Source organism: Petaurus breviceps, unplaced genomic scaffold, assembly GCF_028583685.1.
Source record: "Petaurus breviceps papuanus isolate PSGF00001 unplaced genomic scaffold, PetGlider_PUasm1.0 90417, whole genome shotgun sequence".
NCBI classification, from domain to species: domain Eukaryota; kingdom Metazoa; phylum Chordata; class Mammalia; order Diprotodontia; family Petauridae; genus Petaurus; species Petaurus breviceps.
Genome location: NW_027187245.1, coordinates 3,406,934 through 3,428,480, shown reverse-complemented (window position 1 = coordinate 3,428,480; position 21,547 = coordinate 3,406,934). Strand labels below are relative to the sequence as shown.

At 39.8% G+C, this 21,547-nt stretch overlaps 1 long non-coding RNA gene across 1 annotated transcript in view; it reads right to left on the bottom strand.

The window, feature by feature from the left end:
* The window catches only part of LOC138177474 (uncharacterized), a 51,840-nt gene extending 30,378 nt beyond the window's left edge, over positions 1-21,462 (bottom strand). Inside the window, exon 1 of the long non-coding RNA XR_011172507.1 lies at positions 21,363-21,462. This is a non-coding gene — a long non-coding RNA (uncharacterized lncRNA). The remainder of the gene's footprint in view (positions 1-21,362) is intronic.
* Between the last annotated feature and the right edge of the window lie 85 nt (positions 21,463-21,547).

The following is a 21,547-nucleotide window of genomic DNA, read 5'->3' as shown; positions in this document are numbered from 1 at the left end:
ACATGACAATCACTGGGCTCATAGTATGACCATGGTTTGCACAAATGATGTAACATTTGTAAATTTCAGGTGTTTGACACATAGTAGACATTATATTATTATCATCATCATCATCACCACCACCCCCGCCATCAGCTGCATCGTCCTCATTGTCATTGTTGTTGTTAACATCATTACTATTCCCTGTGGATAAGATGAAACACATCAATTAAAGATTATTTATTTTTAGTTCTCAACATTCACTTCCTTAAGTTTTAAATTTTCTCCTCCTCCATCCCCAAGATGGCATACAATGTGATATAGGCTCTACGTATAAATTCCTATTAAACATATTTTCACATTAGTCATGTTGTATAGACTTAGAATGAATGGGAGGAACCACACCACGGGAATTATTTAAAAATAGATTTTACATGTATCTTTTGTAGACTTCTGCCTGCATCTCATCCCTCGTAACAAAGAAGTTTTACAAAGATTTTTTATTATAAAATTTAAAAAAATATTTTAAAGAAAAGAAAAAACATGTTCCAGCACTATCTCCTCTTGCCTTGCTATAAAAAAGAGAGCCTCCTTTTTAAAAGAAAGTGAATTCTTAGAAATAGAGTCACTTCACAATCAAACTTAAGATGACACTCTATTACTTTCAAACAGTAATCTAAGACCAACCCCTGTGCACAGCACTGTCCAGGTTATCTTCAGAGAGGAAAACTTGCATGTCAAGGCCCTATCCTCATCCGATACGATCTATAATTTTGATCAATTATTCGAGTGGTGTTTTTCCGGCTAAAACCCTGAAATCATTGACCATGCTCATTGATTAAAACTGCTATAACAGTAATAAAAGAGTCTTATCTGAAGACTTACCTAAAGATGAAACTAAGGATTCATCAATGGAAGCAATTAGAGTTTGCTTCTGATAAGAGAAAAGTGTATATGTGTGGATTTCAAAACTGCAAGTTTAGCTTTGGTTCACCAAAGAAAATAATAAGTTAGGTGCTCAGCCGTTCACTGCTATTTCTGGGTTGTTTTACCCCTTTTCATTCTACTTCTTATGGAACAAAGTAACTTCTCTAGTTTGCATCTTGCTAATCCAGAATGACAATTTTACTGTTGGCCAAACAAGACCTGCATTAGCGGTTACAGGCAATCAGCTCCCTAAAATGTAACACAACAAAATTAAAGTAGTTCTTTACTTAATACCAACTTAATTTCTCCATGGAGAAATTACCCAGGTAGTTGGTAATCATGGGCATTTTTGAATTTTATGGACAGAGAAATTTACAGCCTCAGGTTATGGTCTTATTGTATTAAGTGAGCAGTTTCTAGGAGCCCTCAGATAATAAAAGTAAGGACTGACCTTTGAACACTAAAGAGAAACTTCACAACTCATAAAATCAGGGGAAAATCCATGAGTTTTCTTTCTTAATTATGGTTTGTTTCCAACCCCATGACTCTGTGGTATACAAGGTTCCCAATTCTGTGATTCTTAGCAAGCACAGCTGTTTTCTTCAATGCTGTTCCCTTCCCCTAAGAGTTATGCAGCTGTAGTTCCTTCTGTTCTTAATTTTGACAAGTACATCTCTCTGCAACCCAATTAGTGATTTTTAAAAAATACTTTTTATTGATGCATTTTGTTTTTATACCACAGTCACTTCTCAATAACCCAACCATCTCCAATTTCATCCTATCCCCCAAACCAACCAACCAACCAAACATGGAAAAAGAGTTAAGCAAAATCTGCACCCATGAGTATGACAGTGTATGCAATATTTTATACCTGTAGTTGTCTATCTCTACACTCTTCCTCATCTCTAGGCCCAAGCCAATTAGATTTCTTAGTGATTTTTTTTACAGGTAATGTGGCATCCTTGAAGAGACTATAGGCTTAGAGTCAGAAGGACTTGGCTTCAAATCCAGCCTCTGATACTACCTCTCTGAATGAGGGCAAATCACTTAACCTCTATGCACATCAGGCAATGACCTAGGAATTATCCATTAAGTCACATGAGGACTGTAACTGACATCAGTGAAATTCTCATATGGTAAGTCCCTCATGCTGACAAAATCATGGATAATTTCCAGAGTCATATAACTCATGTCAGATAGATTGTCTTTCTGAATCAGGACATCTTGCCAATGTGAGTTTTCTAAATAATTACTCACAGAACAAGGGAATGTCACAAAATGTTTTCATCATGATACCCCTCTGAGATGGGTTGTGCAAATATATTACACCTATTTGGTTGATGAGGGAACTCAATTTTAATGAAGTTAAGGGATTTATCCAGGTTTAAACAATGATTGTGTGCTAAGACTTGACCTGGAGTCTGACTCCAAGTCCAATGCTTATTCCTGTACCTCATGGTGCATTACTGTCACATCATGAAATCACAAAAAGGTTACAGAATTACAGAATTTCAGTGATGGAAGGGTATACAACAGCCACAATCCAGGCCAGTGGCGTCAAACTAAAAGAGAAATAGATCCCTGCAGACAACATACTGACTTAAAAAAAAACCCACAAATTAATATTACCTATGTTTTACTGTATTTTTATTTCTTTTGTTAAACATTTTTCAATGACATTTTAATCTGGTTGGGTCCATCCAGGACCCTGGACAGAGAGTTTGACACCTCTAATCTAGACAACCCATTCATAAATAAAGAATCCAGTTCCTAACATACTGACAAGCAGTTTTGGTCTGAAGCCCTCCAAGGTGTTGGGACACTCACCTCCCCAGTTGGTCCATTTTACAAGAGCCAAAAAAGGAAGTATCTGCTGACATATCAACCAAATTGGCCTCTCTGACTTTTAACCTCTGGGCCTAAGTAGCCCAAATTGAATCCTTCTTTCAAGTATCTGCCCTTCAAGTATGAAGCAATGAATAAATAATTGATTTATTAAGCACTTATATGCAAAGCTTTGGAGATACAAGCAGAATAGCAAGAAAGTTGCTGCTTGCAAGGAACTCACTTTCTAATGGGGGTGGGCAAGACAACACAAATTAAATGTTTGAGCTGCAAGTCAGAGAGAGAAGTCCCATGACCCTCCAGGAGTAGTGGCAAAGCAGATGGTCAGGTCTCTTCTTTAAAGTTGTTCCAAGGATACAAAGATATCAGTTGCTGATGTTGATCCATTGGACAAGGTCAAGTACTCTGGTGGCAAGAACTTTGTTTCTTGAGGCTTTGCAGCACCTTCAGGAGCTGTTACCAGGCTGTACCTCCACAGGGCTTATTTCCCAGGATGATGGCTGAGGGCACTGGGCTGGAAAGATTGCTGCTATTTCCTCTCCACCAGGCTAAGTTTCTTCAACAGATTGTCCCAGTACATGGATTTAAGACTCTTCCCCTTCCTAGGTTCCCTCTCTGGATGTTCTCCAGATTATTGATATATTCATCCAATATCATGTAGGACAAAACACATTTACCATCAAGTAAAGATTCCCAAAATTCTAGATACAAAAGGCAAAGTATGAATTTCTCTAATTCTTACATGATTTTAGGACAAGTTTTATTTTTCTTTTCAGTTTCTTCTGGTCGGATTGTTAGGATATTCAATTTCAGTCCATGGTGGGATGGCATTTACATGAAGCCAACATGACCAACCAGTGTGTAAATGAGGCATATTCAGACACGAACAGTCCACTTCTTTATGAACAAATGAGCCCAATGACAGAGGCAGTGGTGCTGGTATTTGGAAATTACCAAAGATCATGGAGCCACCATGGAGACCAGCTCTGGACTAAATGAATCTGCCTATTAGTTCGGATAAAGCCACTGTTTCATTGGCACAGTTTGTTTCCTCCCATTTCTATCCAGTTTATGTGGCCTGTAATGAAACACAGCCAGGGTACAGTGGTTTTGAGGGTTTATGAATTCTTGCTCAGACAATTCAGTATTATTAGACTTGCTTAGCTCTGCCATTAAAAAACCAAAAACAAACAAATGTCTTATACAAATGAATATATACATATTTCAAATATTCCTCTCTGCTGACTCCTGTAATAGCAAGCAAAGGGACACTTAGTGCCTTCTTTCAGTTATTCAAGTATTTAGCACCTTGTTTCAGTTCATCAAATGCCTTTGAGCCCTGCCTGTGATTGGCAAGTGGGAGGAACTTGCTGAGCAAAAGGAAGGGTGGAACAAGAAGGAGAACCACCATACAAAAGCAGCAACACAAACTGGTACCAAGCAGAACTGAGAGGAAGAACATTTGTGGTGTCTGGCACTCTGTTTGTCTGTTTCAATTTATATTTGTATACCTTTTCACACAGAAGTTTTCTATCTGTTGATTGTGTTAGTTTGTCAGACAGATGTACCCTGTCTGTTGACTTATGTTGATTTCACAGGCAGAAAATTAATTGAGATGATAGTGTTGGCATTGTGTTTGAATGTTGCTGTGACTCTGCTAAGCTTGATGTGTGTAGATATTGTTGTGTTTCTGTTAAGTTTTCTCTTCCCAGGAACAGAGAGATTTCAAAGGGCTTGAGGTGGACTGGTCACAATGAGCTACAAGCCTACCTGTGAATCCTCCTGGAGAAGAGGTGAGAAAATGCAACATCAAATTCAACCCATGCCTAAAAAGTAATACCTTGTCCATCATCCCTGACAAGTAGCTTTCACTTGACGACCTATTAGTCCATTCCATTTTGGGAGACCTCTCTTTGGGAGGACCCTTTACATCTTCATCTGATTCATATGAACGGACACTGTAGCCTGCAGCATCTTGAGAAACCTTGCCAGGCCACATCTCCTCAAGAGTTTTTCCTTAGAACAGTGTATAGGGAACTGGGATAGTAGCAGTGTTGGTGGTCTGAAGGTCATGGATATTGCTGGGTCTCTTTGACTTAACTACACTGTTGCTAGCAAAATAGTCTTACACCAATTGCAGAAGGGGGAACAGAAAAGGAGGACTGTGTGTGTCCTAACATTTAACATGGTAATTTTAAACACACATACATATGTACACACAAATGGCCAGCATTTTATCTTCATTCCCTCCTGGGAAGTTAGTGAAAAAGCCATTTACAAAGGGTTTTGTTTTGTTTTGTTTTGGTCAAGCAAGGCTTACTTTAGCAGACAGAAAGGGCCCTTGCTTACAAAAAGGAAATACCTAGTTCTACTATGATTACCATATGATAAAAGGCCACCAAATATAAGAAATATCAACGTGAGGTAGAAGCCAATTAGGACACGTTTCCAAGAGGAGGTGAACTTCAAACCACAGGAGACAAAGGCTATGATTTACAAAAGAAGAAGAACTTCAGGCAGAGGAAGAGTGTGGAGTCAGGGAAGCATTCCTATATGGCAAGGTCTCGAATCATAGCTCAGAAAGGTCATTATAATTTTATGATTATATGTTAAGCAATCACATAAATGCTCTGATGGGGTTGAACCACATAACTGCATTAAGTCCATAACTGCACTTATCAATTAAATTACTGAATCTTGTTTTAAATCTGCCAATGTAGACCATTAGATTGTGAACTCCTTGAGGGTAAAGCTTATTTTTATCTCTCTTTTTCAATCCTCAGTACTTTGTACAGTTCCTGGCACATAGTAGGCACTTAATAAATATTTACTGATGGATGCTCATCAGTGTTTGGTGTTTAGCATTTCTTTTGTGCGTAGGAAATAAATATTAATTCCACACCTTATTCATACTATACAATAGATCCTTTTCTAGTGCCCACTTTGGACCCAAGACATCAGCCAAACCAGTAAGTTATCCCCAGAGTGTTGGAGTTGTAGTGTAAGATGTCAAAGGGTGGTAGAAAAGGGAGTTTAACCCCTCTCATTAGAGGCCAGGCTCCCTCAGAAATGAAATCGGTCACTGTATGTATAGGTCCAATGAGAAAGCACCCTTAGGAGATATGGAGAGGGAAATTGCCCCATTCCCCTCTCCCTTCCCCCAGGCCGAGCAACATTATTGTTAGATAAATTTCCAACTACTTTAAAGAATCTGTGATCCCATAAATTCAGGTATTCCTTCTAAGGGTAGCTAGATGGCATAATTGGTAGAGCACTGGGCTTGGAACCAGGAAGAATCACCCTCAGGACTTCAGATACTACCTTAGACTCTTACTAGCTATGTGATCCTGGGCAAGTCACTTTAATGCTGTTTGCCTTAGTTTTCTCATCTGTAAAATGAGCTAGCAAAAAGTAAATGGAAAAGTACTCCATTATGTTTGTGAAGAAAACCCCAAATGACGTCACAAAGACTTGGACACAAAACAACAAAATTTCTTCCAATGTTCCAAAATTCCTGTCTGACTTGTATTCATGCCCTCCCATATGTTTGTCATATGAGGTCCACCCAATATTCTTGGGTTCTTCTTCCCAATATTGTGTGGATATCTCTGGAGAACATGGGCTATTTGGCTGCCCCCCCTTTTTTTTTGCTTTTTGGAGGGCAATTGGGGTTAAGTAACTTGCCCAAGTTTATATGGCTAGTTTCTTTTTTGTGTGGGTGTTGTGTCTGAGGTCGGAACCGAACTCGGGTCCTCCTGACTCCAGGCCGGAGCTCTACTCACTGGGCCACCTAGCCGCCCCACAGCTGCCCCTTTTTCTATCTTTGGGATGAACCTATCTTACATGTTGCTCCTACCTTTCTCTGAAGAAATCCTTTACCCCACTTTTCTTTGCTAATACCCAATCTGTTTAATGAGTTGCATCTTGCTGGGGATCCCTGAATAAGCAAAGAGGGATATTCTCACTTTTAATTTTATATACTATCAACAAACTATCCATTGGTGAAGATGTGATATAGCTCTATGTAACAACAACAAGTACTACTACTTCTTCTTCTCTCTCCCTCTCCCCCTCCCTCCCTCTCTCCTTCTCTCTGTCTGTCAGTCTCTCTGTCTCTGTCTCTCTCCCTCCCCCTCCCTCCCTCTCTCCTTTGTCTCTGTCTCTCTCTGCCTCTCCCTCTCCCTCTCCCTCCCTCTCTCCTGCTCTATCTCTGTCTCTCAGTCTGTCTCTCTCCCCCTCCACCCCACCTGACCCTTAAATTCATGATCCTACAAGATTTTAAAAAAAACAATGCAAACAAATCTATTTCTGCAGAGTCAATGTAGCCTTTCTGCTGAGGAGTGCCTATCTTTGCTGTGAAGCTGACTTATTTTGGCTCTCACAGCCTTAGGCTTCTATCTACACTGGCCTCACTTGTAGAGTGTTATTATCTTCCCAATATTTAAATCAAACTCCTCATTACAAGGCAGGTCACTTTGCTCCTTCATACCCAGGAGGGTATTGGTTATGCAGCATAACAGATGGGGATGAGTTTTCAGGGGGGAAGGACTTTGCTTTTGGTGGCCACTCAAGCCAGAGATATTTTGCTTGGCTGTTTATAGAGTGTTAGGCAGGGAATAAATGTTCCAGTCCCCTGCTAGGCCATAATCCCCATGATTTCTTCTTTTACCACATTAGCTCACTGCTCATGCCTTTAAGTGATATACAATAGCTCTGGGATTTCAATCAATTAATCATCAGACAATTATCGAACACCTTTAATGCTCCCATACCCCAGCCAGGGGCTATGAGGGATAGAATAGAGTATAAGGTATGACCTGGGCCCTTGAATAATTCACAGTCCAGTGGAGATGTCAAATGCCTATATAAAAAAGCACTAACATTACAAGGGAATTTAAAAGTACCAAGCGATTAAAGAAGATGATAGAAAACGTAAGGTTCAGAGGAGCTACCTAACTGATACTGTGCAAGCTTTTGGTCCAACCATTTACTTCCAATTCCCCTATCTGATGGGGGGAAGCCCTTACCAATGTGACCCCAGACTGTATATCTAGGATTATTCTCTATTGCTCCCTTTTACATACATACAACATTGTAGTCAAGCTGATCTAATGGCCATTCTCCATACATGCATTCTAACTCCTGCCTCAGTGTCCTTTCCCAGGTGGTCTTCAATGCCTACAATGTCCTCCTTTCTTACTTCTACCTCGTGGAATCCCAAGCTTCCTGGAAGCATCAGCTCAAGCATCACCTCCCTCCCTGAGGCTTTTCCTAAGATTTCCAGGTGTTAATGACTCCCTTCAAAAGTACTCTGTGTTTATTTTGCACATATTTGGCATTTCCTTCTCTAAGTACATGCTTTCCCCTCCCCCTGAGAATGTAAGCTCTTTGAGGGCAGCAATTATTTTGCTTATGAATTTGTTGTCTACAGCACTTGGTACATGTGAAGTGCTAAAGAAATATGTTTACTATATGAATGGAAAAAAAAGGAAATGGAAATCCCATTGGACTGGAGGAAACTAAGGTGGATAGTGACAGTGTCAGGGATAGAGACTTGATCTGAGCTTTGAATGACCACGGGGTATTCAGACAGGGACAGGGATGCTACTCTACATGGAGGGAATTTCATCTATTCTTCTCCAATCTCAATTCTCACTCTCTTGTACATAGATTACGGCATAAAGCTCCTGAAATGGTCTTCTGGACTGCAGTTCTTCCAATCACATTCCATCCTTCACACAATGTCCCAATTCATCTTCCATAAGCACATACTTGCCTATATCATTCCCCTGCTCAAGAACCAAATATGGTTGCTCATTGCTCAATAAAATAAATCCAATTTCTTCAGACTGCTATTCATGACCTACTATTACTGGATTTTAGTTGACCATTCAACTTTAGAAAAGGCTTAACCTTTCCAATGCCTGAAGAAAGCTATATCCTACCACACAGTCTCTTCTTCTCTACGTTAAACAGTATTAATTGCTTCAATCCATCCTCATTTGAGATGAACTCAAGGCCTTACGGCATTCTGGATTCCTTCCTTTTGTCAGTCTTCAGCTTATCAATGTCTATTCCAAGATTCCACATTTTAGGAACCCTGAGAATATACCATCCTCTAAAGAGGCACTCTTTCTTCTCCAAATAATGAGTCAACCCATGCAGTGCTGCCATTTTGGCGAGTTTCTTGGAGGAAACATTGAAGGAGACCTCATGCTCATTGCCTCATCTGACATATGTTTGGACTTTCCCAAAGCCCCTTCTCTAGTAGTGAGGAAATAGGAGGTGGCTGGCAGAAGTCCCATACCCCATTTCTGCCACTAGTTAAAATTTACATGTGTAAAAGGACATCAGTAATTTTCTCACATTTACCTAATCCCCCCTGATGGATTCAGGCCATGCTTTTCATTTACTCCAGATGCGATAACCAAACTGTCAGCTACATCTCAGCTTTGCCTTTAATCTTTCCCTGGAGCCAATAATACAAGATTAGTAATTGACAGTGGTTGCTAGGCTAAGGGTAATGCTGATTTAAACCATGGGCAGGAGGCTCTATATTTTTGGAAGAGATCATTTGTAGGAGACCAGAAAATTGGATTACTTTGTTATCTGTTGTGTAAATGACAAAGATACTCAGTGTCCTTAAAATGTCAAGCCAACGGTAATTAAAAATTTACAACTTAAAAATTACCTAGGGGGTTGTTAATAAATATAATTTGACAAACTAATCAAAAACTGGTTGAAAGTTATAATTTTTAGTGCTTCATACCTCTTAATAAAATTGTAAAATCCAAAGGCATTTCATCCAAAGAGAAAATATTTATTTTGCTTCATTAATAAAAGATAGCCTTGCTTCTTCCTTACTGGAAAATAAATGGACCATATTCATTCATTTAACTCATTTAGCAAGCATTTCTTAAGCCCATCCTAATACATCAATCACTCTCCTTGAGGGTTCTTTTCCACCAATCAGAAATTGCCATTTTTCAAAATAATTCATTCTGAAAAGTGACTGACTGCCTATTAAGTGAATCTGAAACATTATAGGGGTGGTAAGAGGTTGGAAGGGTCAGAGCACTGATTGTGGCATCACATGACCTGAATTTAAGTCCCAGTTCTGATATTAACTAGTTATGTGATCTTGTGCAAACTACTTTATCTTTCCAAGAATTATTTTTCTTCTATGTAAAATGAGGAAAACTCTTCTTGCTATACCAATATTGTTATAATTGTTGTCATTATTATTATATTACCCTCCCCTCACCATTACTGAGGTAAAACTAAGGGTAAAGCCAACCTAGAAACATTTAGAACATGGAATTAGTATATATTTATATATACAATTACATATATATGTATATGTATACGTATACATATATGTATATGTATACACACACAATTAGTATACATAAATATCTTTGCAAGACTTTTCCTAAAGTTCTCAGACATTCTGAGTCATCGTGTGCTCCTACATAACTTCATGATGACCCCAAAATGTTCCACTTCCAAATCTCTGATGTTGAAAATTACCCTATTTTATCAAAATTCCTTCTTTTTCTACTTTTACACTTACTTCTTCCTATGAAGATTGCTTTTTATTCTCAGTATAATTTCATTCCATTTCCTTTCATTCCAATTCCTTTATAACTCTAATTTGCAACACTTTACTCCAAGACAGCTCTTCACCCTCATCATTTCCTTCCCTTCATAGTCTTGACTCTGACATTTCCAGGTCTGTGACCATGAACTTCTCTGAGTCTCAGTCTCCCCATCAGTAAAAATGCAGCTTCCATAAAGCTGCATTTTTGGAATATGCATAAAAAGGACCTCCTGACTAGAAATGGAAAGTTCCTCTGAACTGGAATGAGCAAACAAGACCCTCACAACAGGTTTTATTAGGAGAAAATGGATATTTCAAGGGATGGGAGAGGATGAATCTGTTTCCTCCCTCCTTTCAATGAGGGTGAGAAGATGGAGAATATCGGTACTAGGGGGTACTATGTGGGCCATATGATAGCCAGCATCCTAAAGAATGAGTGGGTTAAACAGCAAGTCACAGGAAAATGGCTATTCCAAAGAGAATAACAATGAAAAAACATATAAAAATTTATGGGATACATTTAAAGCAGTGCTCAGAGAGAAAAAAAATGTATCTGTAAATATTAGCATAAATGTTTCTAAAATTTATCCCTGAATACATTAACCTTAGAAAAAGAAGATTATTGAATTGAGTATGAAGCTAAAAAAGAAACAACTTAGGAAATCATCCTATTAACCCCCAAACAAACAGAAAGAAATATTTTTTTTAAAAAAAGAGGAGAAACAGATAAAATTGAAAATGAAAGGCTATTGAAATGCTGAACAAGAAAAAGAAATGTTTTTAAGCAACAAAATTGCTACAGAATTAGATAGTCAGATTAAAAGAGAATGGATGAGGAAAATTAAGTTGTCAAAGTGAGAAAATAACAAAGTGTATTCACAATGAGGGTGCAAAATGAATCAATAAATAAAATAAAATGAATTGTCAGAAAGTAATATACTCAATTACACACTAACAAAACCAAGAATTCCAGTAAGATAGATAGATGGATGTCTACAAAACATAAAATATGTCTAATTAAAAAAGGAAATGTAGACCCTAAAGCAAGAGGTGGGAAGCCTGTGCTAAAGGATGCAATCTCCAAAACAAAAATCAAACGTGGGCTGAATGAATCTGGATGGGGCAGGACTGCAGGATATACTCTTTACCAAGGTAGATAGCAATCCTTTTAAACCTTTGAAGATGATTTTATGAGTTTCTGTACCTGAAAAACCTCACTGACTCGTCAACATTCTGGTGCCAAACCTCTTCAAACTTATTAGATAAGTCTTTTGATGACAGGCATACACAAGTGGTCAGCAGAACTTTTCTCAACTGTTCTACTTTGAAAAGACCCACTAGAGAATGCATTCTACTTCAAATGCCTTCAAGACCTTACATGATCCATTAAGGCACCTGAGGGGCACTTTAAGCATCTGCTGTGGCTTCTGTCTGACGATGACTTGAAGAAAATGAACTATGAATGGACATATGGAACATGGTGAAGAAACTCAGACAAAAAAGATGAAGGAATAAAAGCTTGCTATTTCACAGTGGACAAAACCCTAAGTTGCAAAAGCCATCAGTGAGAACCTTGATTTGGGAGGGAGAAGAGAAGATGAGTTAGCCATTCTAGAGAGCCCCAATGAAAGGAACACTTTGCCTTAAAATTCACAAGAGGACCTGAAGGTCATTTACTCAAACTTGAGATAAATTTTCTTTGGGACAGGTAAGTCAAACAGTATAAGTTTTATGATCAACCTACAGCAAGTAGTTTGGAAATTAGAACCTAAGAGTAGATCAAGTGCCAGTACAAGAAAATTTATGAGAGAGAAAGGGAAAGAGGAAAGCTACAACTAAAGCTTTTGATAGAGAGGGGAAGAAAAGGACAATTTGGGCAGACTGGATGACAGATAGGGTTATTTCTGCTTATGGAAAAACAATTGGTTGAGGCAACTGGTTGATGTATCTAAATGTCTGTAGCAATCTATTTTGTTCTGAGCCTTGTGTCCCCATCATTTCCAACTGGCCTAGCCAGGCTTACTCAGCAAGCATATCTTCAAGATGGAAACATTTCATGAAGCTTCTATGAGCAGTCCTATGGGACCTGTCACAAATGGTTACGGGTAAGATGGCAAACAAACATAATGAATCTTTCTTCTACAGGAGGTTAAGTAGATGTCATGGGGAGATGAAAGGCCAACCATTTCAGAATAAAATGGTTCTTTCACCAATGGGTTTAAAAAATGATAAGGTGTGCCAAAATGGGTTGATTTTCAAGATGACAGGAGGCTGTGGATAACAGCTGGGGTACTAAGTAGTAAGGCACAAAGACTGGGGGAGGGATGAATGGTCATAGAGTAGTATAAAATAGGCAGCCAACTGCCTAGAGGGATGTGAGGGGCTTTAAGGTATAGGACCTGTGAATTCATTCATGTAAAGAAGCCATATGGCCCCCTAGCTATCCTGATCAAATACTGCTCCTACAATGAGTGCAGCAGCTGCTGGTACTTTCAGTATCACTGTCACAGCTACTGCTGCTATTGCTGCTGCTACCACATTGCTACTGTTGTTAGTGCTACTAACACTGCTCCTCTGCTACTATTACTGCTATTGTTAATGCTACTATTTCTGCCACCACTACGGCTACCATTACTGTTGCTGTCATTGTTACAAGTCCAGCCTTGCTGTTGGAAATAGCAAAGTATTTGTATTTATCCATAATCAGTCCCTAAAATGACTCACCTCTACAATACGCTCAATGTATATAATCCCCACCCCAGTTACTCACATCCTGCACTATTATCTTTCTCTTAAGTTTGCAATCCTTGAGTCTGTTTTTTTGGTCTGGATAGCACTAACTCAGTGCCTGGGTCCCAACCTCAAAAAGGCTTCCCCCACCACCTCAATCGTGGTGGGTCTATGCTATGTTTACTGGGCCAGACGACATCATATTTGATATATGAAAGGAGAAAGAGGAAAAATATGGGGTAATGGAAGAGAAATGAAGGGAAACTCAAATCCAGAGTACTCTTAGCAATTTCATGGGAAATTCAGGCATTAGTCTACTGACAGCCCTGAGGATGCCATAAGCCCCCAGAACAGGTGCCTGTAGCAAGCAAGGAAGGGTGATGAAGGGAAAAGGCTGCCCTCAGGCCTACTTATGCCTAGGGAAAGAAAGAGATTTTGCTGTTTTTTTTGTTTTCTTTTCTTTTAAAGAACAGATATCCAGATGCCAATGGAGTGTCAGCAGCCACTGAAAGGCTGACAAAGTCACTGGATTTGGGAACTCGGCTATTTCCTACCCTTCCTGTTTCTAAAGGGCTGTGGCTTTCTGGGCTCCGATTATTCTCTGGAGGAGTCAGTGACTGGCAGCCTGTAGGACAGACTGGAATGCATCAGTTCCCAACCGGGCTGACCAGCCCACTGGCTGATGGGAGACAAGTCTCATAGCTGGCCAGGGGATGCTGTGCAGATGGAGAGAAAATAGCTCTACTGAGGAGGGAAAAACCTGCCACCGTCTGTCGTGAACCTTGGACTTTTAGAGGGAAGATTCCAGGGAATTCAGAGAAAGAATAGGTAGAATCATGATGGGTTCCAATTCTACAGGGAAAGTCAGGCCAGGAAGGATAGGGTGCTCTCAACTGAAGAATGTTCCTCTGCTTTTCTTCATCTCTCTAATAGTTAATCCTCAGTCCTTCCTCAAACTGTCTGGTATTTGCCAATCTGTTTACAACTTTAACCTTCTGGAGTTCAGGGACCACTGTGTTTTGGCCCTGCTAACTAGCACAGTGTCTTACACATAGTAGGCACTGAAAGACTTGCTGAATTGTACTGAAGAATGAAATTAAAAAGACACAAAGAAACAAGTTCTGTAGAAGAGGAAAAGGGGGAGTATTTGAGATAGACTGATGTGGATGCATAGGGAACAAACCCATCAATCAACAGAGATTTAATAAAGATACCCAGAGAAGATGGAAACAAAGACAGGTGACAGGCGATAAATACCCAAGCAGGGCAAGGTCCCAGAAAGATAGGCTCAGGAGGCCTGATGCACACAATGAGCTGAGGCTGGTGAAGGAAGGAAAGGCCAACTGCAAAAAGGGGATTCTTTGGACTACAGCGGGGACAGTTTGGGGATCAAAGAAGGGTGAGAACTGTTACTTGGAATGATGGTCTTTGAATTGGCAAAAACAGGACAGGATCAGCCAACAGGCCAATAATACTTCCTCCAGGGACTGTGAGCACTAGCCACAGCAAACCTTTCCTGATTCCCCTCTGACTGCTAATGTCCTTCCTCCCTGCCTAACTGGTATTTATTTCTTATTTACTCTGCAAGTATTTATTATCTATGTACTTAAGTATGTATGTGTTGTTTCATTTGAAAGAATGGAAGTTCCCCGAGGGGAGGGACTGTTCTATTTTGTCTTTGTGGTCTCAATACCTAGCAGAATGCTGGGCACATAGTAGATGCTTAATAAATGCTTGTTGATAGAGTATCTCTAAGATAAGTAGGGGGATCTCAAAGTGAATGTCTAAAAGGCATCCTAGACTCAAGAAACAAATCCTGGATTCTGTGAAGTTTCGATTCAGTCAAAAGGCTGCACTTGAGGACCTAAGAGGGCCACATGTGGTCTTGAGACTTTCCATTATCTCCATATATCCAGCCTGTTACCAAGTCATGTCTCTTGTATACATCCCTTTCTGTCTAAACACCTAGCCAACATCCTATTGAAGACCCCCATTACCTCAAACCTAGACTGCAGAAACAGTCTCCTGGTTGGTCTCTCTGCCTCCATTCTTTCCCCTCTCCAACCTAGCCTCCATTCAGCTTTCAAAGTGATTTTTCTAAAGTACACCTCCATACTCTATAAACTCCACTGGCTTCCTGTTACTTCTGGGGCCAAATAGAAAAAGCCCTTTTTGGCATTTAAAGTACTCCTAACCTGAAACCTTCTCCCCTTATACTTTAATTCTCTTGACAAATACTATGATCCAGCAACATCAGCTTTGTTGCCATTCGTCACACATGACACTCATCTCCTGACTTGATATCTTGCTACTGACTGTTCCCATAACTAGAATGTTCTCCTTCCTCAATTCTACCTACTGGCTCCCTTCAAGACTCACCAAAATCTAACCTTCTGTAAGAGTCCCCTCTCCCACCTCCAATAGTCCCTTCCCTTTGAGATGACATTCAATCTACTCCATACCTATTTTAAATATACATAGCTGTTTGCCTCTTGTCTCTCCATTAGAATGTAGGCTCTTTGAGGGAAGGGGCTATATGGTTAGATTTTTGCCCTTAGCATCCTCACCATTTAGCAGAGCTCCTGGAACATAGCAAGCAATTAAAAACTGCTGGTGACAATTTAAAACTTGCTGGAAGAGAAAACCCAAAGAGTAGTCCTTATAGGCAGGGATTTTGTTGTTGTTGCCATTTTTAGCACCCCCAGAACAAAGCACATGGTATTTGGCACACAGTAGGTGCTTATTCTCGGAGTGGAAGAAAGGCGGTCAGATCAAGAGTAGCAGCCTGAGAAACCACGGATGTGTGAAGTGACTAGGGGTTGCTGGGAAAATAGAGAATAAATTTAGGACAAGACAGTTGCTCAGAGACATGGAAAAATAAACATTTATAATCATAGGGCAGAATTTTCAAATCTTAAAGGCTGAAATTAAATAGGGAGAAATGTAAAGATTTATACTCGAGTTCAAAAAGTCAACTTCACAAAAACGAGGTGAGCAAGGTATGCCTGGCTAGTTCTCTGGAAAAAAATCCCAACACATGGGAGTTCTAGTAGATTACATTTCCAATATGAGTGCACAGTATTATATAGTGGCCAAAAAGTTAATTAAATCTTAGGCTGCATCAAGAGAGGTCACAAAGGTAACAGGATGCCTTGAAAAGAGATAGAGTGGAAAAAGCCAGTGGTTTCTGAAGGCAAATGATGCCACAGTAGATAGACTACTGGGCGTAGAGTAAGTACTGGGGTTAAAGCCAGCCTCAGATACATATGAGCTGTGCGACCCCGAGTAAATGGTCTCAGTTTCCTTATGTGTACAATGGGGATAATTACAACGCTGATGGACACCCAGGATTGTTGTGAGAATCAAATGAGATGTTTCCAAAACCTCTGGGTGTGTGTGTATGTGTGTGTGAGAGACGTGTACATGCATTCACAAATACAGACATACACACTCAGAGTGGTCTAAAAAGTTAAGTAGGACACTAAAGTCCAAGGTAAAGGAAAATCTAGAGTTAGTGACAGAATAACCAAAAAAAGGGGCTAAAATGAAATTAGATGTCATAGCCTAGACAATGGTATATCCTATAAAAATGAAAATCAAGGAAAAGATGTCTTTTAATTTGTATGGTCATAAATGGAGTTGAACTGCCTATCTAGGAAAAACAAAAAATAACAGATGGAAAGAGGAGAAAAAAGCTGCCTAGAATACAGCATCTAAGCTGCTGAATGGCCCTGAGTTCATGATATGTGAGGATTGTTTGAAGGGCCTACCAATGTTTAGCTAGGAGGAAAAATAACCAAGGTAGGGACATGAGAGTGATCTCCAAGTATTTGAACAGGAGTAACTAGATACATTTTACTTCCTCCCTCTCCCCTCCAGGGCGGAACCAGGAGCAAAACAGGAGAAAGGTACAAAGAGACGAATTTAAGCTTGGAGTCAGCAAAAACTCTAACAATTAGAGCTGTCCACACATAGAATGGACTTCCTCAAGAGGTTGTGAGCTCTCCTTCTTGAAGATCGTCCCAAAGACTCCAGAAAACCACTAGTCATAGGACTATATTATGTTGGGGATTCTTTTCAGAGGTTGGATCATAGGACTGTTGAAGTCACTTCTAACTCTCAAATTCTGTGATTTTACTAAAATGATACATAGAAGATGATTAAAAATTATCTATGATGGTAACATTCTACCAAAGTCTACCAACAGGTGGGGGGGGGGGGGCGAATCCTTTAGAGATGGCTTATAGAGCCCAAAGACAGGAACTGTAGAAGATGAGGTGTGGTGGGCTTGCAATCTAAGCCATAGGAGGAAGTATCAACATTATTGTGTTCAAACAGCCAATGAAGAATTGATCAGGAAGTATGATTTGCTCCTCCATTCTTTTATAAAGAACATATTTCTTTAAATGAAAAATGTAGGGGAAAGCACAGGTCACATAGCCATCATGTCTATCTTTCTCAAACTGGCTATTTATAAACCCCTTTTCTCTTTTCCTAGATGCTCTAAAAATTAGCACACAGATTACAGCATTCTCTTTCGTCATTGCTTCCAATTGACTGTCATTCAATTCCAAGTCTTCTCAGGGAAATGGTGAAACTTGAGAACCATGACATTTTACAGCATTTCACAGAAAGTTTCACCTTCTAACTACTTTTATCCTTTTTTTCTTTGGGGTCATTTTTGTATGACTTGAATATATCCTGACCTAATCTGAAAGTTTCATGTTGAAAACAAAATTTTGATTTCTTACACTTTGGACAAAATGTCCTGGATAAGAAACTTAGGGGACAAAACCCAATTTTCTTATGGTTTCAATGTAAGACAGATATCTCCCATGTTACTTCCTCCTTTCTAGGCTTGGTTCAAACCTAGCATTGCACACGCAAGATGATGGTATCTGGGAATAGTTTTGCTGGCCAAGTCACTAAAGTGAATACATCCAATGCAGCGGATGGTCCATCAATTATCATTAGAGACCAATACTTTAACTTAGCACTAAGTGCATGCCACAGGTCTGTCAGAGGCTGCTCCCATAGAAACCCTTAATCCCTTGGATTGATTTACTCTTAGAGGAATGATAGAGTAGATGGGCAACATCCTGCTATGAATCTTCCTAGAATCTTTCTCAAAGAAGTGATGGATGAGCAATGTGACCTCTGAGAAAATACCCAGCAAGTGTAGCAAACTGCTATATATTTATTAACATGACCTAAAACATTTAGGAAACTTGAGCCACAGTTCTAAACTTCAGGAATTTATGAAATCTTAAGTTCACTTTTCACCCTGTGAGTTTTAGGTTAATTGTGGCACATAATCATTCTAGACAAGTCTCCCTCCTCCAATACACGGTCCCCTTCTAAAGTTTCTCAAGTGTGAGAATAAAACACATAGAAATGATGGGAATGCCATATAATTATTCTCCAACTTATTTCTTTTAGTCCATCTCCAACTCACTATTTGATGAACCTGAAAGAAGATAATTGTCCTACTGGACTCCTGTCTCACACCCCCAACTTGAAAAACATACCTTGAGTTTTCCCATATATTGTTACTTCACTTACATTCATGTTCCAACAACACCTTCTTACTACTCTCCAAATCCTATTCATTTTGTAAGTCATAGCTCAAACTCCTCCTTGAATAGGCCTTGTTTAATGTCCTGTACTAGAAGTGTCCTCATTTCTCTTTGTTCTTCCCCATCTCTTGTCTTCTAACACCAGCAGTCCACACCATACAGGGGTTCTCTTATTGATATGTGGTTTTCTGTCACCCTACATGAAGCAGTCTCTAGTTCCACTCTCCCAAATCCCACCTGCAGGGGTAGGGTTAGGTCCCCTAGGGTGGCTACTTCTTCTCCCTCAAGGTTCTAAGGGACTTTTAGGGGATAAGGAACAATTTTCCTCATACCATAGCTTACCAGGTCATACCAACATGATCACCATGAGAGATTACAAATGAGTATCAATTAGCCAGGCAGATTTAATTAACTCCTAGATAGGGGATATCTTCCTAAGATGGTATAGTTAGAACAAGTGGCACAAGATATCGCCCCTAAATCTATGGCACTTTCCTACCAGTTCAAAGAGGGTCAACGGGGAAGTGGGCTCAAGTGTACACAGAGTGCCTGGCAAAGGGAATTACTTACAGAACCTAAAAGTGTTCTTGCTAATGACAGCAGGACATTCCCCTTCAGTGCAGTGTAGCTTTCTACTAGGCTTCTTGTTGAGTTCTGAAGCTGTCTTCAGTTCCAAATGCAGATCCTGGCACAAGTAATTACTGACCAGGGGCATAGCTAACAGCAACGAGAAACTGAAATCCAACGATTCCCCAAAGTTCATAAGGCCACCCCCTGGTTAAGGGACGGGGTGGAAATAGGCTTTTCCTTCCGTATAAGAAATTCCCTCTCAGGGGGTTGGCTGCAACTGCTTTCCCTCTCCTCTATTCTTGGGTTCCAAACTGTCTTGCTATTTTATAGAAGACCAACAGGGTGTGACCAAATTTCCTAATCCGCTCTCGATGTGACCACCACATCACTCCATTTCATTTAATGCCTTTCAAGGACTTCTCACTCCTGGTCCAAAGCCCTTATTATATGACTCAACAGGTGTTCTCACCTGGCTATGTGAAGTGGGGTGAATGGGAGGAGGTATAGAGGGGAAAGGGAGAGAGAGAGTTCATATACAAACTTATAAATAGTACATTTTTCACGAATAAGTACAATTTCCCCAACGACGTTCTATTACCTTTTAGCACCCATCTCACAATATTAGTACAAGGATCAAATGAGATGACACATGCCAAACTCTTGGCCAACCTTTGAGCACTCTAGAAATGCTAATCTGGCAGGACATAGAAAGGCAGGGCTGGTCTTCAATGTCCATGATGTCGTTTTAAATTCCTAATCCAGTACTGGGCATGTAGCATGTTCTCAATTCAGTCCTGATTGGCCCAAGTGGTACAAGGCAGCTTAAGCCTGTAAATGCGGCTTATAAAGGGGACAGACTTATAACCAGGGAGGATCACAGTGACCGAAATCTCATCCTAATACTGACAATCCCTGGGGTAGGTTACTTTGAAAAGAGAAACTACATCTTTCCACTGTGTTTCCTGGAGGAATTAAAGTTTCATTATTCCATAAGCAGCAGTTGAGTTTTATGGGGTTTGTTTTAAATTTTGCTTTTTTACAAATCTAGATCTTCACTGAAAAGTCAGTGTTTCTAAAAGTATTTCCTTTTTAACTTCTGATGTGAATTTTTTATATATTCCATAAAACCAATACGCATGCTTCTTCTATCACATATAACCAGAAGATAAAATGCGTCATTCCATCTGAAAACCAGTTACTTGCCTGTAGGTGGGTCATTAGAAAGCAATGTACACAATGTGACTAAGAGAGAGAGTCTAATCCATTCCTAACCTCAGAGGTGAATAAAACGAGAGAATATTGATTCTTCTCAGCAAAAATCACTATGATGAAAATTGGCAATTACTCTAGGCATAGTCATGCTGTGGGCTGTTTTTTAGAGAAATATTGTATTGTACCTTTCTTGGAAAAGCTAAACTATTTTTACTTAGGCCTGTACAGCAGATAAAGTAGACATGGGGAGAAAAAGAAACAGCTTAAACAATGCCACTCATGGCAAGGATTTGAAAACTATATTGCAGTTTCTTCACATTCTGTTCACTCTGGGACTTTGAGATTTTGATCATGTTCACCCAGTCTGGTCTTATCATTAAGATGGCATCTTGCTCAGGGGTCTGAGGGAAGGTTGTAAGGCAGAACTTCGAACATGATTTGGTTCTGAGAGCTGGATAGCAGGCTACATGGGCTCTGTCCTACAATTAAGTACCAACTGCAAACAAGTCTCCATCATGAAGATTTTGACTGGCCTATATCCGACAGGCTAAGGCTACCGATTATTGTTTGCTATTCAGGCTGTTTCCAGAAAGTTTCTTTGTTCCATTATGAATGTTGACAGTCCCACCCCTACCCCCTGCCCAGTCAAAGTTTTCTTCTCTTAGGACCAATTTATCTTAGCAGGCCTTGTAAATGCAGCTGGAGGAACAAAACACCAGGGATTCCCTGTGATGCTGCTTTTCACAACTGTGAAAAGCTACACAATTTCCCTTTCCTGGCATTTCATGTTTAAAAAGCCAAATGTGGTTCCTAAGCTCTGAACACTTTGTCTCTGACAGAAGCTGTGGAGACTATGGCTTTAAATAGGAAAAGTAGAAATCAACATCCCCATTAAGAAAAAGAAAGGAGGGTGTCCCAGGTACCTGGAATTGTCCCTGAGTGATGGGCTTAGAGAAGCAGTCTTCTTTAGTCGCCGTTTCCTGTAGCTCAGCTGCAACCATTTTCTGACATACAGTATTCAGCTCCATCCATTTTGAAATCTGAAACAGGGAAAGAGCCCCTCTGTAGTCAATTCTCATTCTCTCTCTCTCTCTCTCTCTCTCTCTCT